This window comes from Bidens hawaiensis, unplaced genomic scaffold (assembly GCF_021521415.1).
Source record: "Bidens hawaiensis isolate Kalapana, Puna unplaced genomic scaffold, B.hawaiensis_p1.1 tig00002866_1, whole genome shotgun sequence".
NCBI classification, from domain to species: domain Eukaryota; kingdom Viridiplantae; phylum Streptophyta; class Magnoliopsida; order Asterales; family Asteraceae; genus Bidens; species Bidens hawaiensis.
In genome coordinates this window covers 593,585-619,879 of record NW_027491154.1, presented here as the reverse complement: position 1 = coordinate 619,879, position 26,295 = coordinate 593,585, and the positions used below count along the sequence as shown (strand labels likewise).

The 26,295-nt window shown below is 40.1% G+C and overlaps 1 pseudogene; it reads right to left on the bottom strand.

The window, feature by feature from the left end:
• Window positions 1–316: 316 nt before the first annotated feature.
• LOC143621412 (protein FAR1-RELATED SEQUENCE 5-like) lies at window positions 317–23,815 on the bottom strand (annotated as a pseudogene).
• Window positions 23,816–26,295: the final 2,480 nt, after the last annotated feature.

Sequence of the window (26,295 nt, the reverse complement as noted above, 5' to 3'; positions counted from 1 at the left end):
GGGAGGATCCAAAATCCTTCAGACTCAAGGTTTTTGAAGAAAACAAGAGTTAAACTATTTCCTTATCCTTTATATAATGAAAAAAGGTGAGGGACGTTAGATGAAGGTTTGATGTGTTAATAAATATGGTGGTAAATTTAAGTCCAAAGGTCAAATGGTTGTTAAGTCCCAAATGTTGGTTATGTCCTTCCTTTTTTAAGAAATTTATTAAAAAAGAAAAAGTAAAAAAAAAAAGGAAGTTGCAAAAAACGAAAAAAAAAAACGGGATAACAATTAAACAAACTTGCAAATGTCATACATGATCCTTAGGTAGTAATTAGAAAAGAGCATACTAAAAGATTATAACAAAATAAGAATCAAAAACTAAACATGCCTTCCTATGAAATTTATTTATTAACCCCACCATGAACTACCTAAACATTGTCGCTGCTTTCTGGCTCTTCCAAAGACTTTTTCTTCTTGTTCTTGGGATTTTAAGGACAATTACGAGAATCATGATAAACATACTCACCACAAGTACGACATAACCTTGCGACTTTACCTACCTTCTCGACAATTTTCTCCGAGTCACCCATCACTCGACGAACCTTGCCACATCCTTTTATGCGAACAGCATCCGGATTCTCAATAAAATCATCACCTTCGTTGACATTCCCAATAATTTCTTCAAAAACAGATTCGTTATCATCTACGGCATTCGCATTTCTAAAACGTTTTTCAAAGAACAAAGACTTTACCTCTTTTATCTTCATAGCAAAAGAGTTTAGACCTTCAGAGTCAACCCTCAACATGTCAACACACTGACTTACCATCTCCAAAACCTCAAAACGTAAAACACTTTGAGGATTGGAATTTACACTAAAACGATTTGAAATTGAGAAAGCACTTCTAGGTAGAACATCCCGTTTCCACCTATCACTTACATACTTCAACGGGATCTTGTCTAACTTTTTTAATTCTATAAACACAAAACACATGGCGGCATAAAAAACCAATACGAGTGAATCCCATATAAGAACAAGAGGCCGAGTTGTCAGCATGATCAAAGTTAACCTGTACGATAAAAATAAAATGTATGATTATAACATATGTTAACGTAGACTTCACTTATAACATATGTTTTTAGGTAAACGTATAATATATGTTAAAAACAAAAATTATGTTAAAGTGACTGTTTTGGATAAAAATCAGCTAAGGATAATGTATTCAAATCTGTTAAGTGAGGTTTAGTGCTAAATTGATAACAATGAATATATGAACGAAATTAAGATGGACATAGCGATTTGTTGCGAGGAAAAACCTTTTGACCTTGTTCAGATCAAAAGAAAAAAAACCCCGGGTGATGACAACTCGTCGATCACCGGTTTATTAATATCAAAAAATGGGTTACAAGTGTTGTGGAGACTAGATCGATGTTACAATGATTGCTAACGTGTGTAGAGAGAATAGTGAGTTCTGCTCTGAGTGTGTGTCATACAATGTGTTTTTCTAATCGATTTTATCTCGGTATATATCAAAAATAAATATAACATGTCCTATCTATTTGCCACTATCCCACTAGTCTTCCAACGTCCATTGACCACGTGTTGGTAGCTTCCAAGTCGCGATATTTAAGGTGGACCAGGTCACATTGCCATTGCTTCTGTTGAACGTTACCCTACACATACGAAACAATTGTTAACAATACTAACCAGTGAGGATCCTTGATCGTCTACATGGTTCTGGAACTCTTCGGGAGGATAACGGATCCAGACAAATCTTCAAGGATAACAGATCCTCAGCAGAGAAAATATCAGTCCTAACAATTGCCCCCAAAATGGCGGGTGATAGTGGAACACAACTGTCATTTTGAATTTTAAACTTCTGCGAAAACTGGATGATGGGACGGTTTTGCTAGAAATATTTACCATTTGGCCCTTGAGTTAATGATAACCGCCTATATATGCCATCCTATATCTTTCTTATAATCACACATTTAGGCGACGTATCAGGTATCCTTCTCTTTCTTTTCTTATTCTCTTTAACGATGTCCACTGTCTCGTCTTTTTCTTCACAACATTCTGACCAGGCATCCGATGGGTCTGGGTTGTCTGAGATGCAACCGCAAAATCTTATTGTCAATCCCTCTATCGAAATCTGCAGGTTAACAGATCCTGAGGTAGATGAATTTTGTCCGCTATTTCCATCGGGAACGGAGTTCCGTCAATATGACGCCGGAATCCGATGCGACGTCTATTCTCGGATCTGGGTTTGTATGCCGGCTTGCCCGTTTTTGATCAGCTATCGTTATCCTTTTCCTGCTTTTACCCAGAGTTTCTTCGACTCCACGGGCATATCCTACATCCAGGCTATGCCTATGGTGTGGCGAGTCCTTAGCACTATTGAAAGGACTATGGAGGAGAAAATGATCGACTTTGTTCTTCCTGAGCTATCACACTTGTACACCCTTACTAACCACGGTCCTGCCCGATTCATTCTCAAATCCAAGCCTCGACAACCTCACCCGATCTTAAAAGCCACTTTAAATGATTGCTTGTGGAGGAATCAGTTTTTCTTTGTAAAACGTGACTCCATACCCGGGGGATCAATCTTCCTTCAAAGTGGGTTAGAAAGGGTAGGATCTTGGATCCTTAAGAAATAGTAGGATGTTTTTCTTATTAAGGTTCTAACCTTAATGCTTTAACTTTAATTCTGATTCTTTCTTTTTGTCTGCAGTTGAGAACTTCGTTTCTTTGGGCAAGTTACATGGTACAGAAGAAAAAACAAAACGGTTCCTAGCACTGGATACCAAGGTTAGAACCTTTCAAGCTCGTTTTGTTGAAGCTTTCTGTGAAATCTCCTCGGGTTCCAGCATGTCAAGTAAGTTTACTATAATAATTTTAAAGTAAATAGAATTAGAAGAAATACTTATCTATTTACTTATCCTTTGTAGGCGTTAAGAAATCTCAGAAGTCAGCCAGCAGGTTTTCCTTGGAAGACATTGATTGTATGGTCACCTCTCCGGATATCAAGAAAGAAGCCTTGCAACGACCAGTTCCGAGCCTAAGACTGCTACGACCAGAGCCAAGTCCGCCGCATCTAAGAGGAAGAGGTCCTCTGACCCTGAAACTCACTATGACACGGTCCTAAATGTAAATATCATGTATCCTGTAACATCGCTTTCAAGGATCCAATATCCTTATAACTTATACTTCCTATTGATTGTAGGCTATGAATGCTTTCAAAGAGCATTACGAAGAGATTATCAGTCAGATGAGTGAGAAGCTATCAGGACTATGTAAGGCCGTGGTTGCCAAGGATAAGTCCATGATCCAACTTTCCAAGGATAAAAAACAGTTGGAGGATCAGCTATCCTTAATGGAGACCCAGCAACAAGAAGCGGTGAAGCAGGCTACCGAGGAGGCCAAGATGTGGGCAGCAAGGTTGGTATTTCAAGCACGAATCAAGATGGCGAAGGAGGCCAGTGACTCTGCTTTCGATAAGGTGACCTGGGACGTGAACAAGTGGAAGTATGCCTTGGAAACTCTTGGTGGCGAAGAGGATGAGGAGATGGCTGAGGAAAATGAGGCTGGGACTAGTGGCTTCAAAGAGGTGGCTGAAGCTGGTGACGGAGAAGGTGCTGCAGAGGGTGATGATGCAGCTTAGGTGGGCGATAAAGGATACAGAAGACAAGGCCCGAGCCCACTTTTTTTATTTGTGTTGATGTTTTTAAGGATATTTTGGTCTGTAATGAACAATAGTAAGTAGGTTTAAAGATCACTGATCCTCAAGATAATTTCCAGAGAACCGAAGGTGGATGGATCCTCTGTTTGGGGGGATGAAACCTTTGGTGCCTCTGATGTTTATTTTCCTGCACTTAAGAACAATTAGTAACACATGTTTAACCCGGGTGGATGGTCCATATTTTGCATGGTGAAATCCGGGTTAAAGATTTTGGTAAGTCCAGGTGACTTATGCTTAATAATATAAAACTTTAAACTATTTTCTTGTTATTGTTATTTTAAAAGTTTCTTTAATTATAGCTTTAGCTTTATTCAAAGTTTGGGAAAGATAATTTTGAGTAAAAGATTTTTAGGATATAAGATCCTTATGAAAAGTATTTAGGATAGAATATCCTTAAAGAACAAACCGTAGGATAAAGTATCCTTAAAAATTGACAAAAGTTTTTATAATAGAATATCCTTTAAAGGAATAATCCTTTAAATCAAAACATTAAAAATTATCACAACTAAGATAGTACAAATTTATCAATAGAGATCATACCAGAAGGTCTAGGTAGACCTTAAGTTACCATAAGTATTGAACCGTCAATGATCCTTGATGAAATAACCTTAGGATATTGAATTCATAGGACTTTGTCTTCATGATGAACTTAGAAAATCTGTTGCAAACAACTTATAATGTTAACTGGGATCAAACCCATTAAGCTGGGGACAAGCCCAAATAATAAACTCGGGACAAGCCCGTGCAACTGGGGACAAGCCCGTGTACTGGGGACAAGCCCGTGAACTGGGGACAAGCCCAAAACTAGGGACAAGCCCAAATACGGAAGATAACTGGGGACTCGCCCAACTCGGGATTTAGCCCAAACGAATATAACGTGAAAACGCTATAAACCGGTTGTATGGTACGTCTACCATAAATTGTAGGATCCTCCATATAGCCGAAGACAACGAAATTGTCAGCCACTAAGCGCGTACCGGTCCCGCTGCTCCGGACTATACATTGGATAACGTGCGCTCCAGGCGAGAGTGTAGAAACTCTATTTATAAGAAAGGTGAAAACCTTTAAACCTTAGAGGATATGACCATCGGGGGTCATACCCAAACGTGGGCTAGGCCAAGGGAAATAGTATGGTACCTTGAATGTAAAGGAGAGGTGGCCAACCTCTTGGTTATTACATCTTATTAACACCCTGCATTGATACTTAAAACTTGGAAGAAATAAATTATTAAGAATATGTTATCCAGGAATTAACAATATGAAATCGTAAAGAATAAGTAATTAGATAGATATTACCAATTTCGGGATCCTGGATCCTCTAAGGATAATGGATCCTCAAGGATACTTGATCCTGATAAGAAGAAATACTTCTTGAAGTGTATAGCATTCCATGCTCTTGGTAACCTGTTGCCTTCCATTGTGAGCAAATGATATGCCCCATTTCCTGCCTCCGACTCGATCTGATAAGCTCCTTCCCATTTGGGTGCTAACTTTGCATCAGCCGGATTGGTAGTATTTTGGAAGGCTTTCCTCAAAAATTGTGACAATCGTCAATTTCAGGTTAACTCCGTTAACTCAACTCCGTCAATTCAAACTTAAAGATCACTGAATCTATAACGCACACCTCATTACATTTAAACTAGGGTTTAAATGATGCTTGACACTTACTACATGTGTAGTCTTTCGGGAATTGCACCGAAACGCAAACGAGTTGACGCAAACAATTGGTGAATAAACGAAAAACGTCAAAACAATAATTATGTGATAATTATGTGTTAGACTTATGTGTTATGTGATAACATGTTAAATAACGTTAACTCAATGTGCTAGAACTAGTTAATTAAGCTAGAAAAGAAACATTTGAAAGTTAAGGGACCAAAGTGTATTATATTATTATTATTAATATAAACCTAAAACCCTAACTCTCCTCTTCCTTTCTCTCCTAACCCGACGGCAGCCCCCCCCCCCTTGCTTCTCCCTTGCGATCGGCCCTCATACACACACATACAATCAAGATTGTTCAAGTTTGATTGAAGATTAAGGTGCTAGGAAGGTATAAACGACTATCCTATGCATCCTTTATACTTAATTTCGATTTTTAATGGGTTAATTACAAACCCTAGATTCCGAAAATTTCATATATATTGTGTTCATATGATTTTTGTTTGAGTTGATGATGTATTGATGATGATTTGATAACTAGGATTGATATTGTTACATGTTAATTGTTGTGTCTTTGATTTTGAGATCAAATAAAACCCTAACCATGTATGTATGGTGTAATTGATGTGCATGGATAGTGGTTATGGGGTCTAGAGTGTCATATGAACGGATTATGGTTTATAGATGATTAATATGTTGAGTTTTGTTGCAAACAGTTTCTGGACAGATTGTGTTGGTGACGTTCAATTGACTGTATCGGGGTGTAAATGTGAAAATTGGTTGAGAATATTGATACTACAGTAAACTAGGTTGAGTCTAGTTTCTAAAGAATATAAATTTGCAATTTTTGGACGTGTAAAAGTTAACCTTTATGATTTTACAAAAACGTTGTGCAAAGCTGAGTTGTTAGACCTGCTGTTAGGTTGTTTTGTAAATGTTATATCTCATGAACCACGAGACCAATTGGGTTGGTTCCACTTCTGGAAGTTGACTTGTTGAGTTAGGAACCTAATCCAAGTGGTCTTGCATTTGTTGGATTTTTCATTTAACGGGAATTTCAAATAACATTCTGTTGCGCATGAATTTGACTGTTATGAGTTTGCTGTAATGTTTTGATCATTGTGAGAAACATATGTGGAATAAAAATAAAATAAAATATGTTCTGGAAACCTAATACATGTATTCTTTTGTGATGATTTTTGGTAAATTAATTGAGATGCTATGATCGGTGGAATAGACTAGTTTTACAAGTAGAATTCTGTCATTAAGAAACTAGTTGCTGAATTTTGTAAAAGTTGCATGAAACATGGTAATTGCTAATTAATTGTCGTGTTTTGACCAAATTGCCCTTGCGGGGAATAATTTCTAATTAATTGTCGTGTTTTGACCAAATTGCACTTGCGGGGAATAATTGCTAGTGATGTACATTATTAATAAATGACACGTAAATAATTGCTCGCACATGTATCGTATCACAAATGTACTTGTTAAGTCACACACGATTCACAAACAAACACGAAACGTATCTTGTGCTTAGGAATTATGTGACGGGTCTAGAGACTCGATATTAGTTCCGATACTTAGAAAATCTCCTTGTTGTTTTAGAACGCTAGAGAGAGTTTTCTGTGACGCGCATCACTTGGTGATTTATTTTGGGAATTCTTCGCAAACAGTGAGTTTCACTTACCCCTTTAAACTGTTTTAAACGCTTTTCACTTGGGGGAGATAACATACTCCGATAAACGCATTTAAGATTTTGTTAGTAACTTATATATCACTTGTAAAGGCTAAGTGGCAAACGAAACATTTGAAGTCCTACACATCGAACCGGTTAATATTTGGAATAGCGAGTCACTGTTGAGTAGTACTACTGGGTTTGACAAACCCCACCCAACGCTAAACTCGACTGGAGGTCGAGCGGGTGTAATTTTGGCTAACACATACCATGGTCTGGATGACCTGGTGGCAAGGCACTTGATAAACAGTCAGCTTCGGTGTCGAACACTTAGTAATACTTGTTGTATAGGCTAGCTACCTATCGATATATAATTGATTTAACACTATCTGGTAACGCAAAACGCTGAACGCAAAACGCTAAACGCTTTATTTTATATAAACTTGTGAACTCACCAACCTCGTGTTGACACTTTTAGTATGTTATTCTCAGGTAGCCGAGGTGGGCGCACGGTATAGGATCATGCATTGTTTGAAACGCTTTTGTTTATGCAACCTGATTTTAAACTGTTATTATGGGGTTTTGAGTCGTCCTGCGTGACGCAACTTTTATCTTTTGGTTTTTACGCTTCCGCACTTATTTTCATTCAAACGTTTTTATGGTTTGATTATAACTAATGATTCCGATCCTGTTAGTTCACACCCTCTGACGGTAAAACTCCGTTAGTGGATTTTGAGGGTGTGACAGATTGGTATCAGAGCCATTGGTTATAGCGAACTAGAAGCTGCATGCATACTAGACTATAACCGCGACGACCCATTAGTTATAATGATATGCACTGCATATGTTTGTGTAGTCTTTGTTATCTTATCACTTTACCTCTTTTCACTCATACGCGCGCATACACGGCTTACCTGTAGGGATGTCGACGCCACCATCATTATCATCCGACCCGATGACTCATGCGCATGGGAAGGAACCGCAGTTACCTACCTCATCGCCACCCCGTGTAGTCCCGGGGCTCGAAGCTCCTGCACCGAAGAGGTATCGCTTATCCGGAGGCATGTACGAAAACGAAGTTAGTTGGGATTGGTACCCTAATATGATTAGGCGTATGGTCTATCGCGAACAAGTTCCCCCGCTACCTCACTCGAGCCATCCTGCTTACCCCAACACCCTACCACCTATAACCGAACCTGTAGAGCGTGTGCTCGCAGCTGTTGTTTCTTGTTTGGAGCGTGATGTTGGTTACATGCGCTATACGAGAGCGAACGTTTCCAGACTGTTAAAAGATGGAACCGAAACTAAGGAGGAAATTTCCCGCATGACAGCAGCCATGAAGGAGATGCAAGAGGCTAGCGATCAATAGATGAAAATTATGAGAAGGATGCAAGCCGAGATGATAGACTTGCAAGAGCAACTCCAAGTAGCAAGGACCCGAACAGAAATAGCACTAGCAACGTTTTCTTATCATCCAGCCGCTTCATGATCCATACCAACCGGCGGTCACCATCATCCACCGAGTCAAGCAGTCATTGTTTCAAGATATAGGAGATATCTAGGATTATGTTCCCTTTCTACTAGGTGGATGCTACTGTTTTACATGGTGTACGACTCCAAAGGCTAGTGAAGATGCTACCGATGGACTAGACTACTTTCATAAAATCTTATACACATGCAAGGTTGCAAAGATCGGTAAGCGAATCCTAGGCGACCGACAGAGGAGTTGAGTGTACTTGGAGCAGCCGGAAAGTACTCGGACAAGGAAATGGCAGGAAGAAACGCTGGACACGGACGTGGTGACATCAACTTGACTGCAGCAGAACTCCAAACTCTGCTGAACGACCATGCGGCGGCCGCTCTAGCCGCACATGTTCAGAAACAAGCTGGAGGTCCAATTGGAACGTGTACCTTCAAGAACTACCTTGACTGCAAGCCCAATTCGTTTAAGGGCACTGAGGGAGCTATAGGCTTCCTGCGTTTGGCTGAGAAGGCCGAATCGGCGTTTGAGATGTGTAATTGTCCCCCTGCCAGTAGGGTCAAATTTGCTGCTGGAACACTTGAAGATTCTGCCCTCACTTGGTGGAATTCAAATGTGCAGATCCTTGGATTGGAACTGGCTAACGCTATGAACTAGGAGGAGTTCAAAAACATGATGCGAGAAGAGTATTGTCCTAGGGAGGAGATTGCAAAGTTGGAATCAGAGTTTTGGTCATTGAAGATGGTGGGTTCAGAAATCGAGGCCTACACTACCCATTCTCACGAGTTGGCCGTGATGTGTCCACGGATGGTAGACCCACCGAGTAAGAGGATTGAAATGTATATTGATGGGTTAGCACCGCAAATTGGGCATGGTGACGTCTTCCAGACCAGCCACGATTCAACAAGCGATTCGGTTAGCTCACAAACTAACGGATCAAGCAGTGACCCAAGGTGCGCTACCACCTAGAGGTTCAACCACTAAAGCCCGTGACAACCCGAGCAGCGGAAAGAGAAAGTTTGACAACACCATATCCTCATCCTCGAACCCCCCACAGCAACAACACTACCGTAAGCCCGAACTCACTCGGGGCTTCAACAATCAGGGTCACAACAACAATAACAACGGTGGCGGGCAGGGTTCGAGCGGATATGCTGGGAAATATCCGAAGTGCAACAGGTGCAATTATCATCATGCTGGGCCGTGTGACCGTGTCAAGTGTCTGAGATGCGGAAAGATGGGTCACCAGGCAAAGGAATGTAGAGGAGACCTTGCGGCAAAGGGTGCTCCTAAACCACCTATGACGACGAAGGGATGTTTCGAATGTGGGCAGGAAGGTCATTTCAGGAAAGATTGTCCCAATCTGAAACAGAACGACAACAATGGAGGTAATGGAAGTGGCAGTGGTGGTGGAAACAATGGTAAAGGAAGAGATTTTGTTATTGGGTCGGGTCAAGCCCGCAATGATCCGTACGTGGTGACTGGTAAGTTCCCTGTGAACGATTGTTTTGCTTCTGTATTGTTTGACACTGGAGCTGATAGGAGTTTTGTGTCGAAAGCCTTTAGTCAACTCTTAGACTTAACTCCAACCCCGTTAGATGCTAAGTTTCCAGTAGAATTAGCCGACGGAAAGTCTGTAGAAACGACTCATGTACTTGCGGGATGTAAGTTAAAACTGTCTGGTAATATTTTGATATCGACCTCATACCTTTTACGCTTGGTAACTTCGATGTCGTTGTCGGCATGGACTGGTTATCCGAGAACCGAGCGGAGATTATATGTCACGACAAGATAGTCCACATTACTACCCCTTCCGGCGAGATCATTTCGATCCGGGGCGAGAGAAGCGGCATGACCACCAGCGTTATCACCCTCATGAAGGCGCAGAAGTATCTACGAAAGGGTCATCCGGCAATTTTGGCGCAGATTGTTGAGAAACCCGCGGAGGAGAAGCGAATTGAAGAGATACCGATTGTGCGAGATTTTCCGGAAGTTTTCCCGGAGGATTTGCCTGGACTCCCTCCTATTCGACAAGTCGAGTTTCAAATTGAATTGACCCCCGGTGCAGAACCCATAGCACGAGTCCCGTATCGGCTCGCACCGGCGGAGCTTCAGGAACTGTCCACTCAGTTGCAAGATTTATTGGATAAAGGTTTTATCCGACCTAGCTCATCGCCATGGGGAGCCCCTGTCTTATTTGTCAGAAAGAAGGACGGGACTTTCCGCATGTGTATCGACTACCGGGAGTTGAACAAGGTGACGGTCAAGAACCGTTATCCTTTACCCCGAATTGATGATCTGTTTGACCAGCTCCAAGGATCGAGTTACTACTCGAAGATCGATCTGCGGTCTGGTTACCATCAACTAAGAGTGCGCGAAGATATTTCAAAGACGGCTTTCAGAACACGGTATGGTCACTACGAGTTTTCGGTGATGCCTTTTGGCCTAACCAACGCACCAGCCGTATTTATGGATCTCATGAATCGAGTATGCAAGGCGTACCTTGACAAGTTTGTGATTATTTTCATTGATGATATTCTCGTCTACTCCAAGGACAAGGCTGACCACGAAGAACACCTGAGGTTAATTCTGGAATTGTTGAAGAAGGAACAACTGTATGCTAAACTCTCGAAATGCGAATTTTGGCTTCGCGAGGTTCACTTTTTAGGACATGTGATTAACGAGAACGGTATCCATGTCTATCCCGGTAAGGTAGAGGCCATCAAAAACTGGGAAGCACCTAAGACTCCGACTGAGGTGCGGCAATTTCTAGGACTGGCCGGCTACTACCGGCGTTTCATCGAGGGATTTTCAAAGATTGCTCAACCCCTCACCGCTTTGACTCACAAAGGCACTAAGTACAATTGGGGTGACGCACAAGAATCCGCTTTTCAACTGTTGAAAACCAAACTCTGTAGCGCCTCTATTCTAGCCCTACCCGAGGGAACACAGAATTTCGAGGTACATTGTGACGCATCGATACATGGTCTCGGTTGTGTGCTGATGCAACTCGAGAAGGTTATTGCCTATGCCTCTCGACAACTACGGGTTCACGAGAAGAACTACACGACCCATGACTTGGAACTCGGAGCTGTGGTGTTTGCCCTTAAGATATGGAGGCATTACTTGTACGGTACCAAGTTTATTATTTACACCGACCACAAGAGTCTCCAACATATCTACGATCAGAAGAAGCTGAACATGCGACAACGTCGTTGGGTCGAGCTGCTTAAGGATTATGATTGTGCCATCAAGTACCACCCTGGCAAGGCCAATGTAGTGGCCGATGCCCTCAGCAGAAAAGAAACCGATAAACCCAGGCGAGTGCGAGCACTGCAACTCACGATTCATGCCAGCTTACCCGACCAGATTCGCGAAGCCCAACTCGAAGCTTTGAAAGATGATAAACTTCCATCGGAACTCATGCGGGGCATGAACAAACAACTTGAAACCAAATCGGACGGAGTCCGATATTTTGAGAACCGAATTTGGGTTCCACGATACGGAGAGTTGAGAACTCTAGTGATGGACGAAGCACACAAGTCCCGATATTCTATCCACCCTGGCTCAGATAAAATGTACCATGACTTAAAGGCACTTTACTGGTGGCCGAACATGAAAGCCGACATTGCCACCTACGTGAGCAAATGCTTGACTTGTGCCAGAGTCAAAATAGAGTACCAGAAACCATCTGGCCTGCTACAGCAACCGAAACTTCCAATGTGGAAATGGGAACACATTTCAATGGATTTTATCACGGGATTACCTAAAACGCCGATGGGATGCGATACCATCTGGGTGATCGTTGACCGGTTGACTAAATCGGCACACTTCTTAGCGATTAAGGAATCGGACAAAAATGGAAAGATTGACTCGCGTCTACATGAAAGAAGTGGTGTCTAGACACGGAGTGCCTGTCTCAATCATTTCTGATCGAGATTCCCGTTTCACTTCGCACTTTTGGAAGTCACTACAAAGCGCACTAGGCACCCGTCTTGATATGAGCACAGCATACCATCCTCAGACGGATGGGCAAAGTGAACGAACTATTCAGACCTTAGAGGACATGTTGCGTGCATGCGTATTGGATTTCGGAAAAAGTTGGGAACCTCACCTACCTTTGGTAGAGTTTTCGTATAATAACAGCTACCACGCAAGTATTAAAGCAGCGCCGTTTGAAGCACTGTACGGACGGAAGTGTCGATCACCTCTCTGCTGGGCAGAGGTGGGTGACAGCCAAATCACTGGTCCAGAACTGGTACTCGAAACTTCGGAAAAGATTGTTCAAATCCGAAACCGCATGGCAGCAGCACGAGATCGCCAAAAGAGTTACGCCGACAAGCGCCGAAAACCTCTCGAATTTCAAGTGAATGACCAAGTGTTACTCAAAGTCTCACCTTGGAAAGGTGTGGTTCGCTTTGGAAAGCGAAACAAACTCAACCCACGATATGTTGGTCCTTACAGGATAACGGAACGCGTTGGTCTGGTGGCGTACCGACTGGACTTACCAGCGGAACTCAGCAGTGTACACAATGTTTTTCACGTATCCAATTTGAAGAAATGCCTATCTGATGAAACCCAAGTAGTCCCTTTGGACGAACTGCAAGTTGATGAACAGCTACGCTTCATTGAAGAACCAGTTGAAGTTTTGGATTGGGAAACTAAAACACTCAAGCACAGCAAAATTCCAATCGTTAAGGTTTGTTGGAACTCAAGACGTGGACCGGAGTTCACGTGGGAACGCGAGGATCAAATGATGAAAAAGTATCCTCACCTTTTCGAAGGGCTGACCAAACCCAGAAAACCGCGAAACCCGACAAACCGTTAGAAATCACCGGAGGTATGAATTAAATTTTGGGACGAAATTTCTTTCTACTAGGGGATGATATGACAAACTGAAAATTTTTCTTACATTTTCAGACACTCATCACGACTTGACACAAATTTTCGGGACGAAAATTCTCTAACATGGGAATGATGTGACAATCGTCAATTTCAGGTTAACTCCGTTAACTCAACTCCGTCAATTCAAACTTAAAGATCACTGAATCTATAACGCACACCTCATTACATTTAAACTAGGGTTTAAATGACGCTTGACACTTACTACATGTGTAGTCTTTCAGGAATTGCACCGAAACGCAAACGAGTTAACGCAAACAATTGGTGAATAAACGAAAAATGTCAAAACAATAATTATGTGATAATTATGTGTTAGACTTATGTGTTATGTGATAACATGTTATATAACGTTAACTCAATGTGCTAGAACTAGTTAATTAAGCTAGAAAAGAAACATTTGATAGTTAAGGGACCAAAGTGTATTATATTATTATTATTAATATAAACCTAAAACCCTAACTCTCCTCTTCCTTTCTCTCCTAACCCGACGGCAGCCCCCCCCCCCCTGCTTCTCCCTTGCGATCGGCCCTCATACACACACATACAATCAAGATTGTTCAAGTTTGATTGAAGATTAAGGTGCTAGGAAGGTATAAACGACTATCCTATGCATCCTTTATACTTAATTTCGATTTTTAATGGGTTAATTACAAACCCTAGATTCCGAAAATTTCATATATATTGTGTTCATATGATTTTTGTTTGAGTTGATGATGTATTGATGATGATTTGATAACTAGGATTGATATTGTTACATGTTAATTGTTGTGTCTTTGATTTTGAGATCAAATAAAACCCTAACCATGTATGTATGGTGTAATTGATGTGCATGGATAGTGGTTATGGGGTCTAGAGTGTCATATGAACGGATTATGGTTTATAGATGATTAATATGTTGAGTTTTGTTGCAAACAGTTTCTGGACAGATTGTGTTGGTGACGTTCAATTGACTGTATCGGGGTGTAAATTTGAAAATTGGTTGAGAATATTGATACTACAGTAAACTAGGTTGAGTCTAGTTTCTAAAGAATATAAATTTGCAATTTTTGGACGTGTAAAAGTTAACCTTTATGATTTTACAAAAACGTTGTGCAAAGCTGAGTTGTTAGACCTGCTGTTAGGTTGTTTTGTAAATGTTATATCTCATGAACCACGAGACCAATTGGGTTGGTTCCACTTCTAGAAGTTGACTTGTTGAGTTAGGAACCTAATCCAAGTGGTCTTGCATTTTTTGGATTTTTCATTTAACGGGAATTTCAAATAACATTCTGTTGCGCATGAATTTGACTGTTATGAGTTTGCTGTAATGTTTTGATCATTGTGAGAAACATATGTGGAATAAAAATAAAATAAAATATGTTCTGGAAACCTAATACATGTATGCTTTTGTGATGATTTTTGGTAAATTAATTGGGATGCTATGATCGGTGGAATAGACTAGTTTTACAAGTAGAATTCTGTCATTAAGAAACTAGTTGCTGAATTTTGTAAAAGTTGCATGAAACATGGTAATTGCTAATTAATTGTCGTGTTTTGACCAAATTGCCCTTGCGGGGAATAATTGCTAATTAATTGTCATGTTTTGACCAAATTGCCCTTGCGGGGAATAATTGCTAGTGATGTACATTATTAATAAATGACACGTAAATAATTGCTCGCACATGTATCGTATCACAAATGTAATTGTTAAGTCACACACGATTCACAAACAAACACGAAACGTATCTTGTGCTTAGGAATTATGTGATGGGTCTAGAGACTCGATATTAGTTCCGATACTTAGAAAATCTCCTTGTTGTTTTAGAACGCTAGAGAGAGTTTTCTGTGACACGCATCACTTGGTGATTTATTTTGGGAATTCTTCGCAAACAGTGAGTTTCACTTACCCCTTTAAACTGTTTTAAACGCTTTTCACTTGGGGGAGATAACATACTCCGATAAACGCATTTAAGATTTTGTTAGTAAATTATATATCACTTGTAAAGGCTAAGTGGCAAACGAAACATTTGAAGTCCTACACATCGAACCGGTTAATATTTGGAATAGCGAGTCACTGTTGAGTAGTACTACTGGGTTTGACAAACCCCACCCAACGCTAAACTCGACGGGAGGTCGAGCGGGTGTAATTTTGGCTAACACATACCATGGTCTGGATGACCTGGTGGCAAGGCACTTGATAAACAGTCAGCTTCGGTGTCGAACACTTAGTAATACTTGTTGTATAGGCTAGCTACCTATCGATATATAATTGATTTAACACTATCTGGTAACGCAAAACGCTGAACGCAAAACGCTAAACGCTTTATTATATATAAACTTGTGAACTCACCAACCTCGTGTTGACACTTTTAGTATGTTATTCTCAGGTAGCCGAGGCGGGCGCGCGGTATAGGATCATGCATTGTTTGAAACGCTTTTGTTTATGCAACCTGATTTTAAACTGTTATTATGGGGTTTTGAGTCGTCCTGCGTGACGCAACTTTTATCTTTTGGTTTTTACACTTCCGCACTTATTTTCATTCAAACGTTTTTATGGTTTGATTATAACTAATGATTCCGATCCTGTTAGTTCACACCCTCTGACGGTAAAACTCCGTTAGTGGATTTTGAGGGTGTGACAAAAATAAATCTTATTCTTGAAATCTTCTGATCCTTATATTCTTGTTGTATGCTCTAGTTACCCTTTGTTGATAAGCTGCCATTCTGATCTTGGCCATGTCTCTGAGTTCTTCAACAGTATCCAAGTTTTCAAGAAGGATTTCTTCGTTGGCTTTAGGATCACGGATGCTCGTTCTTGCTGTAGGAACCACCATCTCTATTGGGATTACTGCTTCTGATCCAAATACCAACGAAAAGGGTGTTTGGCCTGTTGCATTCTTGGGTGTTGTCCTGTAGGCCCAAAGAACATATGGTAGTTCCTCGGCCCACTTTCCCTTCTTGGATCCTAGCTTCTTCTTTAAATTGTTGATGATGATTTTGTTACTAGACTCCGCTTGACCATTAGCTTGAGGATGCACCGGATTTGAAGTAATCATCTTTATGCCCCAGCTGTCACAAAAATTAATTGTTCTTTTCCCAGTAAATTGGAAACCATTATCACATATAATCTCAGAAGGAATACCAAGTCTGGTTATAATATTTATTTTGATAAAAGATATAACTTTCCTTTCTCGGACTTGTACAAATGCTTCTGCTTCAATCAATTTAGAGAAATAGTCGGTCATGGAAAGCATAAAGACCTTTCCACCTGGTTCTTTTGGTAGCTTACCAACAATCTCCATTCCCCATTTCATGAAAGGCCATGAAGAGGATATAGGATACATTGGTTCTGCTGGTTGATGAAGGATATTTTTATGCCTTTGGCAGGTATCACACTTCTTCGAATACTTTATTGCATCCTTCTTCATTTTTGGCCAGAAGTACCCAGTCCTAAGTATCCTGGAGGATAATGCTCTTCCCCCTGTGTGGTTGCCACAATCTCCTTCGTGAAAATCTTTAAGTACTTCTTAGATTTCAGGATCCTCTATGCACCTTAAGTATGGACCTGCAAACGATTTTCTGTATAGCATATCATTTAATAAAATATATTGTGATACCTTGAGTTTGAAGGATTTCGGATTCTCCATAGCTGGGATCTCTCCGGTCTTAATGTACTTCTTGATTGGGAGGGTCCAGGATCCTTGGCTGTCTGAGGATAATGGATCCCAAAGTACAATCTGTTTGTCATTTGTTATCTCCCCAACTTCTTGTTCTCCAATTGCTGGAGAGAGTATATGGATGATTGGGATCTTCGTATCTTCTGGAATTTTCAAGGATGAGGCTAAATTTTCTAAGGCATCTGCCCCAGCATTTTCTTCCCTTGGTACCTGTACTATACTAAACAATTCGAAGGACTTTTCTAATTTCTTCACAATTTCTAAATATTTGATCATATTCTCACCTTTTACGGTATAAGAGACGTTAAAGTGGTTAGTTATAAGTAAAGAATCCATATAAACTTGAAGATACCTGATCCTCATGCTTTTGGCTAAAAGTAAACCTGCAATGAGTGCTTCATACTCTGCCTCATTGTTGGTGGCTTGAAACGCACATGCAATGGACTGGGGTATTATGTCCCCCTGTGGCGATTTCAGTGGTATGCCCAATCCCGTTCCTCTTACGTTGGATGCTCCATCTGTGAAGAGGACCCAAGGATCCTTGGTTGCATCTAGTTGCTGAACCTCCAAGTTGGCTTCTTTCTGCATGTCACTGCTGAAATCAGCCACAAAGTTTGCGAGTGCCTGTGATTTGATAGTTGTTCTAGGCTCATACCGAATGTCGTATGCACTCGGCTTTACAGCCCACTTAGCCATCCTACCTGATAATTCTGGCTTTCTAAGAACATTCTTAACAGGATAATTAGTTCTCAAAATAATAGTATGAGTCTCAAAATAATGTCTTAATTTAGTAGAAGCCATAATTAAAGCAAGGATTAATTTTTCTAAATGAGAATACCTGGCTTCCGCGTCTAAAAGACTCTTACTTACATAGTACACTGGGTGTTGTTCACCTTCATGATCCTTTACCAAGACGGCACTTACTGCATTTCCTGAAACAGCTAAGTATAGATATAAGGATTCTCCATCCACAAGCTTCATTAGAGTTGGAGCTGAGGATATGTAATCCTTCAAGGCTGTAAGCCCAGCTTCATGCTTTTCCGTCCACTCAAACTTCTTATTCTTTCTCAGAATGTCATAGAAGTCTTTGCACTTCTCGAAGGATCTTGAGATGAACCTGTTGAGAGCGGCTATTCTTCCCGTGAGCCTTTAGACATCTTTGGCATTTGCAGGAGACTTCAAATTGAGGATGACTTCAATCTGCTCGGGGCTTGCTTCAATTCCTCTTTTAGTTACCATATATCCCAGATATTTTCCAGCCTTAACACCAAAGTGGCATTTTGACAGATTCAATTTCATGTTATATTGGTCAAGGATATTGAATGCTTCCTCAAGGTCTCTAAGGTGATCCTCAGCTTTCTTCGACTTTACCACCATATCGTCTATGTATACCTCCATAGTCTTGCCCAACTGATCCTTGAACATCATGTTGACTAGTCTTTGGTATGTTGTCCCTGCATTTCTTAGTCCAAATGGCATAGCAATATAACAATATATGCCGGTAGGGGTCATGAATGCGGTATCCTCCTGATCAGATGGTTCCATCTGAATTTGTTGAAATCCAGAGGAAGCATCCATGAAGGTAAGCATTTCATGTCCTGCCGTCGCATCCACCATGGAGTCTATATGCGGTAATGGGAAAGGATCCTTGGGACATGCCTTGTTTAAATCTGTAAAATCAACACATACCCTCCACTTTCCATTCTTTTTTGAAACTACAACCACATTAGCCAACCATCGAGGATACTGAAACTCTCTGATCATACCGGCCTTAAGAAGTTTTTCAACTTCTTCTTGTATGATCTTGTTCCTCCCAGGAGCGAATTTCCTTCGCTTCTGATGGATAGGTTTAATAGATAAGTCAAGGCCTAATTTATGAGTGATTACCTCCTTTGATATACCTGTCATGTCTGAGTGCTTGAAGGCAAAGGTAGATTTTCTTCGCCCTAAGAAGGATACCAAATCATCCTCAATCTTGCTAGGGATACTGGATCCTAGGAACACCTTTACCTCTGGATCCTCGGGGTCCAATGATACTTCTTTAAGTTCTTTCTCCCGAGCTACCAGCATGTCCCTAGGATGTTGTTGTGGTTGCTATGCTATAGTTTGTTTGGTTGTTGGCTTCATTGATGAAGAATAATAGTTCTTGGCCTCCACTTGATCACTAACTATCTTCACAACTCCCCATGGGGTAGGTAGTTTGATACATTGGTGGTAAGTCGAGGCCACCGCCTTCATCCCATGCAACCAGGGCCTACCTAAAATAACATTACAACAAGAAAGGTTATCAATAACGCAAAATTTTTTATATGAGTTTAACCCTTCAATATAAATTGGGAGGTTGATGTCCCCCAATGTCTTCTTGGTTTCTCCACTGAAACCGACTAGCATTGATGTTCTAGGGATGATCTCTGAATCTGGTATGTTCATCTTCTTAAGGACATCGTGTTGGATGATGTTGACCGAACTCCCACCGTCAACTAGGATCCTGCGTACATAATGGTTAGCGATAAATAAAGTAATAATCAAACCGTCATGATGAGGATCCTGGATGTTTAGTTTGTCTTCCTCATCGAAGAAAATCCTTTTGTCTGTTGTTAAAGTGGTGGATAGTACTGGTCGGTCTCCATTATCCAACTTAATCTCTTTGGCGAGCCTTTTTGCTGCGGAGAAGGAAGTTCCACATATATCGGATCCTCCAGAGATGAAATTGACCATTCGCAGGTCCAGTTCATCCTAGTGAGGATCCTGGATACTCGAATCGAAGAATATTCTCTCATCAGTTATTCGAGTAGTGGGGATGAGTGGTCTTCGTACATCGTCCAACTCAAATTCTTCTGCGGGACAAGAAGTTTGAAATATGTCATATTCTCTGGAGACGAAGTTGATCACGTGAGCATCTGGTGGTGGTGGTGTCGCTTTCTGCGGAAGATCTTCAGGATCCTGGATCTTGGACTTCTTCCTTCCCAAGAGCTCTTTAAAGTGGCCCTTGCTTAGGAGGTATCCGATTTCTCTCCTTAAGCCAATGCATTCGTCTGTCATGTAGCCAAAATCTTCGTGGAAGGCACACCACTTGGACTTGTCTTTGAAGGTGGTCGTCTTTTCAGTCTTACGGGGCCACCTTGCTTTCTCCCCTAGATCCTTCATGGCACAGATCAAGCCATGGGTATCTACGGAGAAACAATACTCGGAGATGCAGGGATAGTCTTCATCATCATCTCCTTCTTCGACTGCTCGTACGTTTTGATTGTTGAACTTAGTGTACGGCTTTGAGTTGTTGTTCCTGTAGGAGGATCCTTTATTATTGTCAGGGGATTCCTATTTTGTTTGAGCCCCCAATCTTTCTTGGATCCTTTTTTCATCTTCCAGCCGTATAAACCTTAATGCTCTGTTCCTTACTTCATGTAGAGACCTGCAGGGTGTCATCACAAGATCATCATAAAAGGGGGAGCCCCTCTGAAGTCATCTTGAAGGCTTCAACAGCAGTAGCCATATCAAGATTAGGGATTTCCAGAGCTTCCCTGCCGAACCTCGTGACGAAATCCCTAATGGATTCATCACTTGGTTGGATAACTCGGTATAAATCACTAGTTAACTTATCAAATTTTCTGCTACAGGAAAATTGACTGTTGAACAAGTTAACCAAATGTGAAAAAGAAGTAATCGAAAAGGGAGGAAGACTTAGCAGCCATTTTAATGCTGATCCTGTCAGGGTAGGTCCAAAGCCTTTGCACAAATAGGCTTCCTTGAGTCTCTCAGGAATAGGATTGATCTCCATTCTTTCTCTGTATTGTGTCACATGTTCTTCAGGATCAGTGGTTCCATCGTAAGTCTTCATTTTGGGGGTTTGGAATCGCTTCGGGATTTCAGCATCACAGATAGGTGGAGCAAATCTGGATAACTTGTGACTTCCCTCTGGTATCTCGGGGATTGGTCGCATCACCCTAGGAACACTGGATATCATATCCTTGAGATTCTGTAGCTCCTTGGTCATAGCTTGGTTGATACCTGCATCCTGCATGGAACCACGGTTAGCATCTAAGGATAAAGGATCATACAAATTACCTCTTTGTTGGGCGAAGGTTTGTATCTCGGATGAGTATCTGGGATAAGAAGAGTCAGCGATAGGAGTTGGTCCACCCGACGCGATAGTCTGCATGGGAATGAAATCTCCTTCATGGACTTCGGAGGATCGTTGATGTTGGACTCCTGAGGATCCCATACAAGAACAAGAGGCCGAGTTGTCAACAGGATCAAAGTTAACCTGTACGATAAAAATAAAATGTATGATTAGAACATATGTCAACGTAGACTTCACTTATAACATATGTTTTTAGGTAAACGTATAACATATGTTAAAAACAAAAAATATGTTAAAGTGACTGTTTTGGATAAAAATCAGCTAAGGATAATGTATCCAAATATGTTAAGTGAGGTTTAATGCTAAATTGATACAATGAATATATGAACAAAATTAAGATGAACACAGTGATTTGTTGGGAGGAAAAACCTTTTGACCTTGTTCAGATCAAAAGAAAAAACACCCCGGGTGATGACAACTCGTCGATCACCGGTTTATTAATATCAAAAAATGGGTTACAAGTGTTGTGGAGACTAGATCGATGTTACAATGATTGCTAACGTGTGTAGAGAGAATAGTGAGTTCTGCTCTGAGTGTGTGTCATACAATGTGTTTTTCTAATCGATCTTATCTCGGTATATATCAAAAATAAATACAACGTGTCCTATCTATTCGCCACTATCCCACTAGTCTTCTAACGTCCATTGACCACGTGCTGGTAGCTTACAAGTCGCGATATTTAAGGTGGACCAGGTCACATAGCCGTTGCTTCTGTTGAACGTTACCCTACACATACGAAACAATTGTTAACAATACTAACCTGTGAGGATCCTTGATCATCTACATGGTTCTGGAACTCTTCGGGAGGATAACGGATCCAGACAAATCTTCAAGGATAACAAATCTTCAGCAGAGAAAATATCGGTCCTAACAGTGACCAAACTTGGTCCTTAACGTACCAGAAAAACGTTGGTTATGTCCTTCCTTTTGTCCAAGTGAGTCACGGAATATAAAACATGAGCATCAACGGATTCAGTATGTGTAACATAACAACAATACTTCCCTTTCATTATCTCCTTTCTAACTTCATTAAAGATGGTTTGAGTGTACAACTCAAATGCATGTCTCTCTATTTCTTCACCAGTAGTACTTTTAAATGAAACAGATGAAGTCTTATACTCACAACTTCTTTGAGAGTAACGTTGACTGTCCAGTCTAGACTCCATACATAGCATAAATTGGACAAGAGTGTTAGCGCTAGTTGAGTTGACTTTAAATGTTGCTTTAGAGCTTTCACAACGAGATGTAGTCTTCATAAAACTACAAAAAGGAATCTCTCGAAAATAGGCAGGAACCCAACGATCACAGATCTCAAACATATCATTCAACCACTCGTTGTCTTGTAAACCAAACTTCTCAATAAGATAGTGCCATCTGGACTCAAATGTATCAGGGGTGATAAACATATTCCAAACCAAAAGATGTATTCTAGAACGAACATTAGTATTCTCAATAACATCACCAGACACCTAATGTAAAAAGAAACAAAAACATATCAAAAAAAACAAAACACAGATGCAAAGCCTATGACGTGACTCAGAAAATACCTTGGCCGGCAATTTCTTGATTATGTGCCACATGCAAAGCCTATGACGTGACTCAGAAAATACCTGGACTTATGCTTGCCTCATAGAAGGATCCTGATCACTTAAAACTAGCTTGGGTTGTTGGCCATGACAATTAAGAAAGGATTGAAGCAACCATTTGTAAGAGTCGATAGTCTCACTACTGATCAAGGCAGCTCCAAAAGTAACACATTTTTTGTGATGATCTACGCCAGTAAAAGGAACAAATATCATTTTGTACCTGGAAAGTAAAGTGAAAAAACACTTAAAACATATGTTTTATAGATAAAGGTACATAAGATAAGTGAAAAAACAAAACCTGAAATCAAATGAATAACCTATTAGTCTGATAGGTGGCATCAAAAGCCAATACGTGACCAAAAGCTTTATAATTCAATTTGGATATCTCATCAGCCCAAAAGATAGATCTTAACTTGCCATTTTCAACTGTAAAATCAAAAAAGAATTCGGGGCAACACTCATAACGATCTTTCAACCGGTCAATAACTAACTGTGAATCCCTATCACCTATGAAAATCCTCATTCCATTATAAAAGTTCTTGAAATCAATAGGTGTACCTCTAACGTTATGATGACCACCCTTTATTAAGACAAGTAAACGATAAGCAACAGTAGGACCAACTCTATTTAAGCTCATCTGGTGGATAAATTTTTTGGTTGAGAATGAAAGCTTTCTAGATATCTTAGTCAAGTCACGGTTAAAATTGTCAAAAAGACAATGATTGTGATCTTCTACAAACTTAGACAAAATGAAGTTACAAGTTTCACGACAAAATAAAACACCTATGTGAGCCTTGTAATCAATTACAGTAAATGTCTTCTGCCTGACATACATTGACGGTTCAGACAAGGAATCAAAGGAACGTTTGCTTTTGGGGGGGTACCGTACTTATTACACCTCAAATACTTGTGTGTAACGACCCCTTTCCATTTCTTAGGTTGGCCTTTGCGGACCGAAAAACCAGATTCTTCAGCGTACTTATAATACATAGTAACAACATCTTCCCATGATTTAAAAATAGTGCCTTCAACAGGTTTTAAATTGTTATCAATCTTTGGACGCCAAAACTTCGAACCATTAGGAGAATAATAAACATAATAGGCATCCTCTTCTTGAAGAATTGTTGGTTCTATGGAAACAGGAGATACCACATCATTTTGGCCTAAGGATGTTTGGTTGTTAAAGACATTCTCTAAAAAAATAAAAAAAAATCATTTAAATATAGTAGGCATATGAAAAAATAATGCTTCAAGAATAAAGGATTTTAAGTTATAAAAGAATGGGAATAAAAGCATTAAAACAAATGGAAACCACCTGGAACCCATAAAACAAAAACATTTATAAAATAGATGGATTAGAGGTCCCTGGATTAGCGTACTACAAACTAGACTTAAAACATTAATATGACTTAATGAAATACTACCTTGACTGGTGGGACTAACTAAGTGGTTTAGAAAATTATTTGAAGTAGACTGATCAAAAGGTATGCTAAAAACTTGACTGTTTGGAGTAGTTAATGTGATATCATCATTGTAGCCGGCTGGAACATCTATCGCAATAAAGGAAGAGTGGATGAAGGAAGGTGGATAACATTAAAGGTGAGTCTTAAAATTGTGTTTATGGAAGAAAAAGTAAACATAATATAGGGGGAGAAGTATGAAAAGACAAGAAAGTACAAGAAAATATAAAAAAGATCTTCCAACTACAATAAAATAAATTAAAATAAATTGGGTGGGGTACAAAGGGGGACTTCAATCAAAAGTGTTTGTAGAAATAAATAATAGGTGTCATCAACCAAACTCACACCAACATCCCATTCAGATTTCAAGTAATACCTTTTACTCTACCACAACACAAAAACATATACAAAAAATGTATCCCACCCCAAGTACACCTCCAGAGGATGTTATTGAAAACAAAAGGTTTTTTGCACTAAACCCTACTAATAGTGTGGTTGACCCGGCTAACCAGCAAGTAGAAACTGGAATCGTGCAAGTTGAACCGAATGGTGGGGTTAACAATCAGCCACAAGTAAACGGGAACCCACATGAAGACGACCACCCTCCACCTCCACCTCCTCCTACTCTTCGACCCACACAAATAGTACCTGATTGGGCGGAAGGGTACGAAACAGACCCCGGGGCGGAATACGAACCACCAATCCACTATCCTCCACCTCCAAAACCAGAACCAGATGGTTACGAGTCTGAACCTGACCCCTTTTACTATGTTAGTGATTCTGACGAGTCATGGGACTACTACAATTGGGGGAGAAAATAGGTTGTTTAATGTTTAATTATGTTGTATTTTTATTTTAGGTTTACCGTTTGTTTAGTGTAGGTTGAATTATGTACGTTTGTTTAATTGTGTAGAAGAATAGTTTAATGTTTAATTAAGTTTAATGATGTGACTCGACTCAAAGTTTGGTCTGTTTTATTATTTGGTAACCTGGGTTTACATTAAACCACAATTTACCATAACGAGAAAAAACATAAAACAATATAAAAAAAAAGTCATATGTTAATAATCGTGCTAAAACATATGTTATCAGGTAGAAGACATATGTTATCATTTGAAGGACAAGTCAAAACATACTTAATAAAAACATGAGTTATCAAGTTATCATAATATAAATGTCATACAAAATATAAAGACAATACAAGCAAAATGTGATAACAGATAGGGGAATACAGAAAAATACAAAGAAAAACAACAAACAATTAGAAAACAAGCACCAGATTAAAACTTCCAGTTGAGAAAAGACTAAAACAAACAAGCATTCCTCACCCATAAAATCTTTATATCAGGAGTGTAATGACCAAAAAGGTTATAAGGTACTAGGACTGACTAAAGCACACTGCCAGAATAAGCATTCCTCACCACCCATCAAACTTGGATAAGTGTGATAATCATCACATAAAAAACAAAAACAAATTTCTTGGGGATCAGGAATTGGAGAACCAGATATAACCGAAGTTGTAACTTCATCAGAAACTTGATAAACATCAAGATGGTTGACTGCGGTGACCGGATTAACTTGATGAACAACTGGAGCAACGTCAACAGCTACAGGTACGCCAAGTGTTGGATTAACTTGATGAGCAACTGAAACAACGTCAACAGCTACAGGTACGCCAGGTGTTGGATTCACTTGATGAACAGCAGGAAAAACATCAAAGCACACGACGTGGTCAACACTGGAATGATGAATATCTAAAGAATCAAATGCAGTTAGTTGATGTTGTCTCTTTGAAGGAGAAAAGGCTGAAAAATCTAAGAATTGCTTTGCTTTGGGAGACATACTTGAAAACCGGTAACCTGGAAGGAATCAATTTGAACTTTTCTGATGATGTTAAGATATATGAAAGCACCTCAAATCGGTGATTTGACAAGATGAAACTATTAAAGTACGGAACACAAAAAGACTAAAATTACCCTTCTACTTAAAAAACAATTAAATATATCCAGT